The sequence below is a fragment of the Heptranchias perlo genome, chromosome 13 (genome assembly GCF_035084215.1).
Source record: "Heptranchias perlo isolate sHepPer1 chromosome 13, sHepPer1.hap1, whole genome shotgun sequence".
NCBI lineage: Eukaryota > Metazoa > Chordata > Chondrichthyes > Hexanchiformes > Hexanchidae > Heptranchias > Heptranchias perlo.
This window is the reverse complement of record NC_090337.1, coordinates 6,367,557-6,382,579: the sequence shown is the minus strand read 5'-3', so window position 1 is coordinate 6,382,579 and position 15,023 is coordinate 6,367,557. Positions and strand designations below refer to the sequence as shown.

General features: G+C 44.7%; 1 protein-coding gene across 3 annotated transcripts in view; it reads right to left on the bottom strand.

Annotated features, from left to right (window-relative positions):
* Window positions 1–15,023, bottom strand: part of fgf12a (fibroblast growth factor 12a) — a 247,241-nt gene that overhangs the window by 32,761 nt on the left and 199,457 nt on the right. The window lies entirely within an intron of this gene.

Here is a 15,023-nt window from a genome sequence, read left to right as displayed (position 1 = left end):
TTGTTTCCGTAACCCTTAATACCCTCACCCAACAAAAATCTATCGATTTCAGTTTTGACATTTGCAACTGACCCCCAGCAGCAACAGCTTTTTGGGGGGAGAGAGTTCCAGATTCCCACTCCCCTTTGTGTGAAGAAGTGCTTCCTGACATCACCCCTGAATGGCCTACCTCAAATTTTAAGGTTATGCCCCCTTGTTCTGGACTCCCCCCACCAGAGGAAATAATTTCTCTCCATCTACCTATCAAATCCTTTAATCATCTTAAACACCTCAATTTAATCACCCTTTAATCTTCTATACTCGAGGGAATACAAGCCTCGTCTCTGCAACCTGTCCTCATAATTTAACCCTTTAACCCTTCATTCTGGTGAATCTGCCCTTTACCCCCGCCAAGGCCAATATATCCTTCCCGAGGTGCGGTGCCCAGAACTGAACACAGTATCTCCAGACGGGGTCTAACCAGAGCTTTATATAACTGCAACTGCTCCTGTTTACGAGGGAACACGGGGACTTCGAAGCTGGCTCCACTGGGACTGAGTAGCCCGGTGGGTGGGAACATGGTTTCACCTCGAGAGCTGGGACTGAATTCAGCCCCGACTCACGGGATGAAAGTCTCCCCTCTCTTGTTAGCTGCAAGTGTCCCGTTCGGGGAGGTCTCCATTCACTTCCTGATGTGCGCGGGCCCCAAATCTACGCACAATTCAGCACAAAGCTGTTCAGTGAGGTGATACCGATGGCTGATGCTGAAAATGGAGTTCTCGCACTCGTGCGGTAAAGGGGCTTTACTTTGCATCTTACCTGTGCTGTGCCGTCTGACCTGGGAGTGGTTGATGGGACAATGTACACCCTGTATCTAAACTATACTGTACCCAACCTGGAAGTAATGATCAGACATCGTGTGCAATAAACTGGAGAACTATTTCCTCTCCAGTACTGACATCCTTAATGCCCTTTAACCAGCCCAGGTCCCCTCCCCCACCTTGCCCCATTCAGGGGGTAACACCCCTTTAACCCGTCTTTTTAATACATTTTTTCTCGGGATGTGGGTGTCGCTGGCCAGGCCGGCATTTACTGCCCATCCCGAGTTGCCCCTTGAGAAGGTGGCGGTGGGCCTTCTTCTTGAACCACTGCAGTCCGTGTGGTGAAGATTCTCCCACAGTGCTGTTAGGTAGGGAGTTCCAGGATTTTGACCCAGCGGCGATGAAGGAACGGCCGATATGTGTACAAGTCAGGATGGTGTTGACAGTATTCCCATGACATTGCTGTTATTGTCCATGCTGGTTGGGGTAACAGGAGGGAGGTGATGTCAATGTAATCTCAGTCAATTACATTGACACACCTGCAATATAGTGCATCCTGTACATCCTGCATCCTACTTTTGTCTCCTTACAACAGTGACTACACTTCAAAAATACTTCATTGGCTGTAAAGCGCTTTGGGACGTTGTAGAAAGCACTATATTAATGCAAGTCTTTCTTTCTTTCTTTTAAGTGGATATAGGGGGGTTGGTAAGTGGAATGGGGAAGCCTGACAAGCTGGCAAAGTGGAGGAGGTTCCAACTGCCCAGGAGTCTGATGGAAGAAAGAAGAAGGTCGACAGCAAGGAAGCAGTATGATGAACATAACGGGAAATAGCAGAGGGCATTTATGGACACATAGGAAGTAAAAGGATGGTCGAAGAAGTTGTGGGACATTTAGAGAGGAAGGGAGCCGCCTTGTACTTGAGAGTGAGGGAGTGGCAGAGACGTTTTAATAAGTATTTTACCTCAGTGTTTCCATAGGGAGGTGAAAGTGGGGCTGTAGGAGTATCTGAAGGGGGAGTGTGGAAGAGCAATTACTGGAGGTTATTACTCGAAAGGAAACGGTGTTAAAAAAAGTAAATGGGTCAGGTGGATAAGTCACTTGGCTCAGAGGGTATGTGTCTCAGAATGCTGAAGGAGGCCAGGGAAGGAGATAGCAATAACCGCAGTTTGCTAAAACTCCTTGGAAACGGGAATTAAGCCAAAAGACTAGAAGGTGGAAAATGTTACAACACTCTTCAAAAAAGGGGAAAGGATAAACCCAGAAACCTCAGCTTTGTGTAAACTTCTAGAGTTCACAATACAGGATAAAGTTAGTGAACTCTGCGTGGGCTAATCAGAGACAATCAGAGTGGATTTGTAAAAGGCAGATTATACTTGACTAACAAACAATTTTTTGGGGGGATCACAATATATACAGATAAAGGGAGTGTGGTGGATATTGTATGTATAGATTGCTGAGAAGTAATTTAATAAGGTGCTACATAAAAGGGACAAAGTTTGAGGCACATGGGAGGTCATTTCCGTTCTCACCGATTGGGCAGAAAATCGGTGGGTCAGATCGCCCGCCCACGACAGCAATTACCCATTGCTACTCCCAATAACTATTTGATTGTTTGAGCCACACATGTCGGCAAATTCTTCCCCTCAAATCCAACCCTTTTTCTAAAATCGTGTCTTTTCCTCTTACCTCATCTGAAATCTGTTCATGTGCAAGTGGCATCCAAGGATGAAGGGAGTTGACAAGTCCCTCAGCTATCCCTGCCATTAGTCACACTCAGTTGCAGCTGTCAGCCCTGAATCCTTTGATTAAACTGGATATCACCGCACGATGCAAACAGGGTAATAAATGGAGTGAAAGTAGGTTACTCCTCAACTTCCACCCTTCTCCCCCTCCATAACCCAACAAGACAGGTTCTGGTGTTTGAAGCTAAATGTTTCTGTGCTTTGCTGGGTTTTAAAAAAAAATAATTTTCAAGATGTGGGCATCGCTGGCAAGAACATAAGAACATAAGAAATAGGAGCAGGAGTAGGCCAATCGGCCCCTCGAGCCTGCTCCGCCATTCAATAAGATCATGGCTGATCTGATCCTAACCTCAAATCTAAATTCAGGTCCAATTTCCTGCCCGCTCCCCGTAACCCCTAATTCCCTTTACTTTTAGGAAACTGTCGATTTCTGTTTTAAATTTATTTAATGATGTAGCTTCCACAGCTTCCTGGGGCAGCAAATTCCACAGACCTACTACCCTCTGAGTGAAGAAGTTTCTCCTCATCTCAGTTTTGAAAGAGCAGCCCCTTATTCTAAGATTATGCCCCCTAGTTCTAGTTTCACCCATCCTTGGGAACATCCTCACCGCATCCACCCGATTAAGCACCCTTCACAATCTTATATGTTTCAATAAGATCGCCTCTCATTCTTCTGAACTCCAATGAGTAGAGTCCCAATCTACTCAACCTCTCCTCATATGTCCACCCCCTCATCCCCGGGATTAACCGAGTGAACCTTCTTTGTACTGCCTCGAGAGCAAGTATGTCTTTTCTTAAGTAGCATTAGTTGGCTAGCATTTATTGCCCATCTTGGTTACAAGGTCACTTTCAGAGGGCAGTTAAGAGTCACCCACTTTGGTGTGGGACTGGAGTCGCATTTAGGCCCAGAGCGGGTAAAGACGGCAGGTTTCTTTCCCGTTAGTGAGCTGTTGTTTTTTTTTAAAAACGACAGTCTGACAGCTTCACGGTCACTTTTACTGACACCAGCTTTTTTTTTTGCAGATTTTTGTTTTAAACTGAATTCAAATTCTCAAACGGCCATGGTGGGATTTGAACTCACGTTCCCTGGATTATTACTCCAGTAACATAACCGCTTTATTACTGTACCCTTCATCAATTCTTGCAATACATTTTTATTTTATGCAATTTTTTTCCTCTCAAAAGAAAGCAGAATGAGAAATATAGAGCCACAGCACAAACTGAACTCAGTCATTTTATTTTAATTTTCTTTAAAGGTCGGTGAGCTGCTAAAATGCTAATTACGTCTTTGAATTGGTCAGTTTGAAGTCTCGTTAGTCACAGGCGTAAGATGTAACTGCAGGGATTATAAACACAAGGGAAATAAATTTACATTTTTAGGCGGTTTATAAAAACAAAAATTTGCTATTTAATTCAAAAAACCTCTCTAGTCAGCAGAGTTACACCTCGAGACACACTTCACGCTGTGAAAACAGGACAAGGATTCAAAGCCACAAAGTGCTAATGAGAGAGACGGAGAGAACACTTGCATTTTTATAGCACCCTTCATGACCTCAGGACTTCCCAAAGTGCTTCACAGACAATTAAGTACTTTTGAAGTGTAATCACTGTTGTAATGTAGGAAGCGCAACAGTCAATTTGTGCACAGCAAGATCCCACAAGCAGCAATGGGATACTTGATCTGTTTTAGTGATGTTGGTTGAGGGATAAATATTGGACAGCATCAAATAATACCTTGGGGTCTTTTATGTCCACCTGAGATGGCCTCAGTTTAATGTCTCATCTACAAGACGACACCTCCATTCCGTGAACCACTCCATCAGTACTGCACAGAAGTGTCGGCCTAGATAATGTGTTCAAGTCTCCAGAGTGGGGCTTGAACCTACAACCTTCCGACTCATAAAGCAAGAGTGCTACCCACTGAGCCATGGCTGACATTAGTGTCCTCTTTAAGCAAAGGGTCAAGGCACAGAATGAACTTCTGGGTAGGGTAGTGAGGCAGAAACCCTGGAACCATTTCGGGAATAATTAGATGATGTGATGAGAGAGGGGGTAACTACAGGATAGATCGGCTAGTTTGGACCAAATGGCCTTCCTCGTCTTATCTACCTTGGAGTCTTGTGAGATCGAGGCAGGTGAAAGAACAGGACAGCAGAAGTCAGTGCCCAGGATTGACTTATAGGGAGAGGTTAGATAGACTGGGACTTTTTTCCCTGGAGAGTAGGAGGTTTCGGGGTGATCTTATAGAAGCCAAGGCTTCTTCGACAGCACCTCCCAAACCCGCGACCTCTACCACCTAGAAGGACAAGGGCAGCAGGCGCATGGGAACAACACCACCTGCACGTTCCCCTCCAAGTCACACACCATCCCGACTTGGAAATATATCTTCGATACACACGACAACGCAAAATCGTCGAGCAGAAATTGATAGCCAAGTTCCGCACCCATGAGGACGGCCTCAACCGGGATCTTGGGTTCATGTCACGCTACACGTTACCCCACCAGCGAACAAATGTTATCTGTTTTTAATATAATGGGTCATTTGCTGGCTCTCTCTGCCTTCCGGATGTTTCTGCCTCTCTCTGTTTTTTTTCTCTGTTTTTTTTCCCTGTTTGTTTTTTTGTTGAATGTGTATTCGGGGGTTCTGCAGGTGACACCTCTCTGTCTGAACACGGTGATTGCCTTGGCAACGGGCAGTTGCAGGGGCAGTCTGTAAACACCATGTATTGTTCTATATGTATAAATGCGTAGGCTTCAAGGAGCTCCTGAACATTTACCTGAGGAAGGAGGAAGTCTCCGAAAGCTTGTGAATTTAAAATAAAATTGCTGGACTATAACTTGGTGTTGTAAAATTGTTTACAATTGGAAATATATCGCCGTTCCTTCATTGTCGCTGGGTCAAAATCCTGGAACTCCCTTCCTAACAGCACTGTGGGAGAACCGTCACCACACGGACTGCAGCGGTTCAAGAAGGCGGCTCACCACCACCTTCTCGAGGGAAATTAGGGATGGGCAATAAATGCCGGCCTTGCCAGCGACGCCCACATCCCGTGAACGAATAAAAAAAAATATTAAAAAAAATAATGAGGGGCATAGGTAAGGTAGATAGTCAAAATTTTTTCCCAAAGGTAGGGGAGTCTATAATGAGGGGACATAGATTTAAGGTGAGAGGGGAGAGATACAAAAGGGTCCAGAGGAGCAATTTTTTCACTCAAAGGGTGGTGAGTGTCTGGAACGAGCTGCCGGAGGCAGTAGTAGAGGCGGGTACAATTTTGTCTTTTAAAAAGCATTTGGACAGTTACATGGGTAAGATGGGTACAGAGGGATATGGGCCAAGTGCAGGCAATTGGGACTAGCTTAGTGGTATAAACTGGGCGACATGGACATGTTGGGCCGAAGGGCCTGTTTCCATGTTGTAAACTTCTATGATTCTATGATTCTATAAAAGCGCAGTCAGATATCGAGTAGTGTTGTCACTAGCATCCCAGTAAAGTGACAATGGACAGGTGTTGGGGGGGAGGGGGGTAGGAAGTGTCTAGTCATGTAATCACGATGCTCCAGCCACCATTGTGTGGGGCAGACTCGATGGACCAACTGGTCTTTTTCTGTCCGTCACTTTCGTAGGTGAGTTATGAAACTGAATTTAATAAATTGGTAATTTGTGGGCTGCCAGTTTTGTTGTAAAAACCCAACTTGTTCACTAATGTCCTTCACTTGTAGAACAGCTTGAAGAAGGCAGCCCACCACCACCATCTCAGGAAATTAGGGGTGGGCAATAAATGCGACCTTGCCAGCATTGCCCACAGCCCAAGAATAGATTTTCGAAAAATCTCTCGGTTTCCCCCAGTGCATTAACTTCTTCCCAACTCATCTTGAAATCCCTCTTTGGCCTTCCTTCACTCTGTTTCTGCAATGTTCTCCAGCCACACACCTCATCTTCTGACACTACTCCAAGTTTCTCACCCCATCATGTCCCTTGTAACAAAGACTTCAGCCACTTCTCCGCTGGAATGGTCCACCTGAACCTCAGCCTTGGTCCACCTCAGAACCCGCTTGAAAACTTATCTCGTTGACCTTCCACAGATTCTCTCCTACTTCCTGCTCAGTATGCGACGCAAACTCTGGACAGCTCCTTGCGATACTTCATTATGAGAACGGCACCAAATAAACATTAGCAGTAGTAGTGCAACTTATCATAGAATCATAGAATCATAGAAGTTACAACATGGAAACAGGCCCTTCGGCCCAACATGTCCATGTCGCCCAGTTTATACCACTAAGCTAGTCCCAATTGCCTGCACTTGGCCCATATCCCTCTATACCCATCTTACCTATGTAACTGTCCAAATGCTTTTTAAAAGGCAAAATTGTACCCGCCTCTACTACTGCCTCTGGCAGCTCGTTCCAGACACTCACCACCCTTTGAGTGAAAAAATTGCCCCTCTGGACCCTTTTGTATCTCTCCCCTCTCACCTTAAATCTATGCCCCCTCGTTATAGACTCCCCTACCTTTGGGAAAAGATTTTGACTATCGACCTTATCTATGCCCCTCATTATTTTATAGACTTCTATAAGATCACCCCTTAACCTCCTACTCTCCAGGGAAAAAAGTCCCAGTCTGTCTAACCTCTCCCTGTAAGTCAAACCATCAAGTCCCGGTAGCATCCTAGTAAATCTTTTCTGCACTCTTTCTAGTTTAATAATATCCTTTCTATAATAGGGTGACCAGAACTGTACACAGTACTCCAAGTGTGGCCTCACCAATGCCACTTCCCTTCAATCTTTATTCAGCACAATGTTCTATGCAAAAAGGTTGGAAAGAGTATGAGGGATAAGGTGGCGCCAAACTTGGGAGTTTTAGAAGCCTAAAGATTGTAGGAGGGAGATTATGGATGTTAAGCAGGTCCACAATTTTGAGATCAAAGCAGGTTTATGGAGTTAGGTCACAGATCAGCCCTGGTCTCATTGATTAGCGGAACAGATTCGAGGGGCTAAATGACCTATTCCTGTTCCCATGTTCGTATCCTGGGAAAGGAAGGACTTGCATTTCTATAGCTCCTTTCACAACCTCAGGACGTCCCAACGGGCTGTACAGCCAATTAACTACTTTTGGGAGTGTAATCACTGTTGTAATATAGAAAACATGGCAACCAATTTGCACACAGCAAGATCCCACAAACAGCAATGAGATAATGTCCAGATAACCTGTTTTTGTTTAGTGAGGGATAAATATTGGCCCAGGACACCAGGGAGAACTCCCCTGCTCTTCTTCGAATTAGTGCCTAGGGATCTTTCACATCCACGTGAGAGGGCAGACAGGGCCTCTGCTTAACATCTTATCTGAAAGACAGCACCCACGTGAGAGTGCAGCGCTCCCTCAATACATATCCTAGATTTTGTGCTCAAGTCTCTAGAGTGGGACTTGAACCCATGACCTTCTGACTAAGAGGTGAGAGTGCTACCCACTGAGCCACGGCTGATAACTGGGAAAGAAAAAGGTTAAGGGTACAAGACTGCGTAAAGAGCTCGTGCCGTTTTTGCCTGTGCACTGAGAGAGAATGGCTCAGAGTGGAGTTGGCTGTATCATGCTGTTGTGCAAGATCTGCTCACACAGTCCCTTGAAATGTGACAGGCGTTCTGATTTGAACTGTCAATCATACATCCGAGCTCGTTACTCCACGGGACTGAATGAGTTTCACAACCCGCAGGCTGTCCTTCCTGCTGCTATACTTTTATTAATGACTTAATTATTAATTTATTTGCACACGTGAAGCTTGGGGAGACTGTTTAACACATGTGAAATGACATCCTATCACCAAACGCCACCTAATATAGAGCAATGCACTTTTGTACACCAATTCAGTCCACGCTTAAAAAAAACAACCTTCCACAAAAATGTTAAAATGAAACACAATATTCTTCCACGGATAATCCGATTGGATTCTCACATTTTCCCTCATCACAACAGCGTCTATACTTTAGAAATACTTCACTGGCTGGGACATCCAGAGGATGTGAAAGGTGCTGTATAAATACATAGAATCATCAATCTTCAGTTTTCAGATGCTCAATCATAACCTCCAGTCCTCTCTCAGTCTAACAGCTCAATCACACATCTTGATCTCCTCCACGCCCCTAAACGGGGCAATCAAACTACTGTCTCTTTCAATTCCTCTAAAGACACAGTTTCTTGATGTCGCTTGTAAATCTAACCAAGAGGTACTATTATTTTCCATGGATGACCCCACCCCTAAAGGTTAGGAGGAGATTTGGTAGAGGTGTTCAAAATCATGATATGTTTTGATAGAGCAAATAAGGAGAGGCTGTTTCCACTGGCAGCAGGGTTGGTAACCAGAGGACACAGATTTAAGATAATTGGCAAAAGAGCCAGGGGGAAGATAAGCAGCGAGTTGTTATGATCTGGAATGCACTGCCTGAAAGGGTGGTGGAAGCAGATTTAATAGTAACTTCCAAAAGGGAATTGGATAAATACTTGAAGGGGGAAGGAATTTGCAGGGCTGTGGGGAAGAAGCGGGGAAGTGGGACTAATTGGAGTGCTCTTTCAAAGAGCCAGCACAGGCACGGTGGGCAGAATGGACTCCTTCTATGCTATTATAATTCTATGATGGCTCTATCCCAAGGTCTTCTTTATTTTCAATGTTTTCAGCCTCAATCTCTCCTCTGGTCTTGTGCAGCTCCCATACCTCCTCCATTGGTGCAGCTAAGTCCAGGAAGTTTCGTCTTTGCTTTCAGGCCACAAAAATCTTTTCTCCTTAACAACTCTCAGTTCCCTATAAAGCTCACTTCTGCCAAAGATTTCAATGCTCTTACCATCTCTGGGAAACTCTCCTATCATCTCTACTGCACTCCTGAACAGGATGCAGAAAGAATCTTGTTGCCTGATTGGTGATCCCTCTTGAGTCTTCAGCATCTCTCTCTGTCACAACATCAGCTTGCATTTATATAGCGCCTTTAATGACTATAGTGGGAGTTGTGTATAGGACTCCTGGCAGCAGCTCTAAAGTGCTAGATTGTACAAATGCAGAGATTAGACAAACGTGTAAGAAAGGCATAGTGGTCCATAGATTGGGAAAAGCAGACGAGCAACTGTCAGAAAGGTAGTGAATTTCTTGAGTGTGTCCGGGATAGTTTTCTACAGCAGTATGTCCTAGAGGCAATAAAGGGGCAAGCCATACTAGATTTAGTAATGAGCAATGAACCAGATTTAGTTAACAGCTTAATTGTGCGCGAACATCAATCCAATAGCGATCATAACATGATCGAGTTCAAGGTAGTGTTTGAAAGGGAAAAAAGTGAATCAGCTGCTGAGATTCTAGACTTGGGTAAGGCCGACTTCAATGGGATGAGACAGAGACTGTCCACAGTAAACTGGGCAAATCTGTTAATGGGTAAAACGACTGATGATCAGTGGGAAATGTTTAAAGAAACATTTAACATGATACAGAACTGGTTTATACCCCTGAGGGGCAAGAACGCTACTTGCCAAAATAAGCTGTCATGGACAACTAAAGAGGTAAGGGACAGTATAAGACATAAGGAAAGGGCATACAAAAAGGCAAAAAATGGCACAGATCCTGGCGAATGGGAAAGATACAAAGATCAACAAAGGATCACAAAACAGACAGTAAGAGCTACAAAAAGAGAGTACGAAAAGAAACTTGCAAGGGATATCAAAACCAATACAAAGAACTTTTATAGTTATATTAGGAAAAAGAGGGTGGTGAGGAGCAGTGTTGGCCCCTTAAAAACTGAAAGTGGGGATACTGTCATTGACAATGGGGAAATGGCGGACATGTTGAATGATTACTTTGCGTCAGTATTTACAGTAGAAAAAGAGGATAGCATGCCGGAAATCCCAAGAAAACTAATATTGAATCGGGGACAGGGACTCGATAAAATTAACATAAGTAAAGCAACAGTAATGAAGAAAATAATAGTACTAGAGAGTGACAAATCCTCAGGACCAGATGGTTTCCATCCCAGGGTTTTAAAGGAAGTAGGTGAGCACATTGCAGATGCCCTAACTATAATCTTTCAAAGTTCTCTCGATTCAGGAACTGTCCCTCTGGATTGGAAAATTGCACATGTCACTCCGCTTTTTAAGAAAGGAGAGAGAGGGAAACCAGGGAATTATAGACCAGTTAGCCTAACATCTGTTGAGGGGAAAATGCTGGAGTCTATAATTAAAGAACACCTCGAGAATTTTCAGTTAATCAGAGAGAGCCAGCATGGATTTGTGAAAGGTAGGTCGTGCCTGACAAACCTGATTGAATTTTTTGAAGAGGTGACTAAAGTAGTGGAGAGGGGAATGTCAATAGATGTTATTTATATGGACTTCCAGAAGGCATTTGATAAGGTCCCACATAAGAGACTGTTAGCTAAGATAAAAGCCCATGGAATCGAGGGAAAAGTACGGACTTGGTTGGGAAGTTGGCTGAGCGAAAGGCGACAGAGAGTAGGGATAATGGGTAGGTACTCACATTGGCAGGATGTGACTAGTGGAGTCCTGTCTTGGGGCCTCAATTATTCACAATACTTATTAACGACTTAGATGAAGGCATAGAAAGTCTCATATCTAAGTTTGCCGATGACACTTAGATTGATGGCATTGTAAGCAGTGTAGATGAAAACATAAAATTACAATGCGATATTGATAGATTAGGTGAATGGGCAAAACTGTGGCAAATGGAATTCAATGTAGACAAATGTGAGCTCATCCACTTGGATCAAAAAAGGATAGAACAAGTACTTTCTAAATGGTAAAAAGTTAAAAACAGTGGATGTCCAAAGAGATTTGGGCGTTCAGGTACATAGATCATTGAAGTGTCATGAACAGGTGCAGAAAATAATCAATAAGGCTAATGGAATGCTGGCCTTTATATCCAGAGGACTAGAGTACAAGGGGGCAGAAGTTATGCTGCAGCTATACAAAACCTTGGTTTGACCGCACCTGGAGTACTGTGAGCAGTTCTGGGCACCGCACCTTCGGAAGGACATATTGGCCTTGGAGGGAGTGCAGCGTAGGTTTACTAGAATGATACCCAGACTTCAAGGGTTAAGTTTCAAGGAGAGATTATACAAATTGGGGTTGTATTCTCTAGAGTTTAGAAGGTTAAGGGATGATCTGATCAAAGTTGATAAGATATTAAGGGGAACACTGAGGGTGAATAGAGAGAAACTATTTCTGCTGGTTGGGGATTCTAGGAGGAGGGGGCACAGTCTAAAAATTAGAGCCAGACCTTTCAGGAGTGAGATTAGAAAACATTTCTACACACAAAGGGTGGTAGAAGTTTGGAACTCTCTTCCGCAAACGGCAATTGATACTAGCTCAATTGCTAAATTTAAATCTGAGATAGATAGCTTTTTGGCAACCAAAGGTATTAAGGGATATGGGCCAAAGGCAGGTATATGGAGTTAGATCACAGATCAGCCATGATCTTATCAAATGGCGGAGCAGGCACGAGGGGCTGAATGGCCCACTCCTGTTCCTATGTTTCTATGTTAAACGTCCCAAGGCGCTTCACAGGAGCGATTATCAAACAAAATTTGACACCGCTCCACACAAGGAGATATCAGAACAGGTGACCAAAAGCCTGGTGAAAAAGGTCGGTTTTAAGGAGCGTCTTGAAGGAGGAGAGAAAGAGGTGGAGAGGTTTAGGGCAGGAATTCCTGAGCTTAGGGCCTAGACAGCTAAAGACAAGGCCGCGTGGAGCGATGAAAATCAGGGACACGCAATAGAATTGGAGGAGAGCAGAGGTCTCGGTGGGTTGTAGGGCTAGAGGAGATTACAGAGATCGAGAGGAGCGAGGCCATGGAGAGATTCGAAAACAAAGATGAGAATTTTAAAATCGAAGTGTTGCTGGACTGGGAGTCACTATTGTGGTCTGTACTCAACTTTCCCATTTTGATCCTACAAAGCTCGAAATAACCTGGTCTACACACACTTTTCCCTTCATACATCCCTCGATATCTTGAAATTAAGGCTTTTTGCACTTTCTCCTACTCTAAAGTGTGTCTCCATCCCACACAGCTCTTCTGAAATTGCCTTAATCCCAGTTGTATTTGACGGAGCTGTCTGACCTGGTTAGACGCTTTCAAAACTAAACGCATGAGGCAAGAAAATGGACTGCCTTCAAACACACACAGGCACGAGGCATCCAAGAGCACATAAGACACGTCTAGGACGCCAATGCAAGTATAAACAAAGATTAGTCAGTCAGGTCAGACTGTTCCTTTGAAGCCAAGTTCATCCTATTCTGTCACGGAGGGAAACCAGTGCTAATGGCGAGTGGTAAGAAATGGGTTTTGTTAGAGGGGTACGTGCGTGTGTTGTTACTGATAATCTACTCCTCAAATCAAGGGGGTTCTTTTTTTTTTTATTCGTTCATGGGATGTGGGCGTCGCTGGCGAGGCCGGCATTTATTGCCCATTCCCAATTGCCCTCGAGAAGATGGTGGTGAGCCGCCTTCTTGAACCGCTGCAGTCCGTGTGGTGAAGGTTCTCCCACAGTGCTGTTAGGAAGGGAGTTCCAGGATTTTGACCCAGCGACGATGAAGGAACAACGATATATTTCCAAGTCGGGATGGTGTGTGACTTGGAGGGGAACGTGCAGGTGGTGTTGTTCCCATGTGCCTGCTACCCTTGTCCTTCTAGGTAGTAGAGGTCGCGGGTTTGGGAGGTGCTGTCGAAGAAGCCTTGGCGAGTTGCTGCAGTGCATCCTGTGGATGGTACACACTGCAGCCACAGTGCGCCGGTGGTGAAGGGAGTGAATGTTTAGGGTGGTGGATGGGGTGCCAATCAAGCGGGCTGCTTTGTCCTGGATGGTGTCGAGCTTCTTGAGTGTTGTTGGAGCTGCACTCATCCAGGCAAGTGGAGAGTATTCCATCACACTCCTGACTTGTGCCTTGTAGATGGTGGAAAGGCTTTGGGGAGTCAGGAGGTGAGTCACTCGCCGCAGAATACCCAGCCTCTGACCTGCTCTTGTGGCCACAGTATTTCTATGGCTGGTCCAGTTAACATTGAATGTCAGAAGTCACAGATTTGTTAAGCACAGAATAATTAAACAATCATTTAATAGCCAGTGCTTACAACAAATCCTTGCGAGTTTTAGCCGGAGAACTCAAACGCATTACAGTTCCGAGTTCGGGATGCAGGTCAATCAGATTCTAAAATATCTGTTCCAACACCCACTTTTCATAACTTATTCTCACCCCTTCTACGTGACAATTCGCATGTTTCAGTGTTACATTACGCAGTCAGCATTCAACACCGATTCAATTGTGTTCTGTTCTTGCAGTCACAGATCCGTAACTCCCTTTGCTTTAACTGCACTCCCTAACTTTCCAAATCCAGGCTCAGATCTTTCTCAGGCAGGTGCTTATCTTCAAGGCCTCCCTTCTAATGAATGAACAAAGGGAGCTTTTCTGCCTGTACGGTGACAGATATTACAACTTAAGAATCATGCTTCCCTACTTACCAAACAAAGGCTATATGCTAACATTACGACAATATGAAGATTAACCCTTTCCTCACAGTTTAAGCGATCACGGTTTGAATTTTGAAAAGTGCTTGAGCGGGCGGTGAAAGTCCAGGCAATGCTCATCCTGCCTCTGCGCAGATTTTAATCATCGCTGCTTCTATTGACGGCTGCTGCAGTGCACCCCATAATTAAATATTCTCTGTAGACCTTCCAATGGGAAGTAAAGGTGTCAGCTGTAGCTCAGTGGGTAGCACTCTTACCTCCGAGTCAGAAGGTTGTGGGTTCAAGTCACACTCCAGAGACTTAAGCACAATATCTAGGCTGACATTTGCAGTATAGTTCTGAGGGAGCGCTGCACTGCCAGAGGTGCTGTCTTTCGGATGAGGCGTTAAACTGAGGCCTCATCTGCCCTCTCGGGTGAATGTAAAAGATCCCATGACACTATTTTGAAGAAGAGGAGGGGAGTTCTTTCTCCCTGCTGTCCTGGGCCAATATTTATCCCTCAACCAATATCACCAAAACCAGATGATCTGGTCATTATCACATTGACGTTTGTGGGATCTTGCTGTGCTCAAATTGGCTGCTGTGTTTCCTACAATACAACTTCTAAAAAGTACTTCATTGGCCATAAAGCACCTTGGGGAAATCCTGAAGTTGTGGAAGGCACTATAGAAATGCAATTTCTTTCTTCTCTTTTACACGCATTGAGAGTACGGTTCCTGAAGAGAATAGCTGAGAGAGGCAAATCACATCCTCACAGTGAAGATCAGTAACAGGCAGCGCGGCCAGTTCCGACCTGGCCCTTCAACAAGCTGGGCCTTAGCAGGGCAAAGGCAGTCGCCCGAGCTGTGAATTTGCAAACTCAAACCATTTGCTAAATCTCCGCCACAAAAAACATAGATATTTTCGGAACAATATTTTCACCTGGCGCAGACACGATGGCCGAATGGCCTCCTTCTCGTGCTGTATTATTCTAAC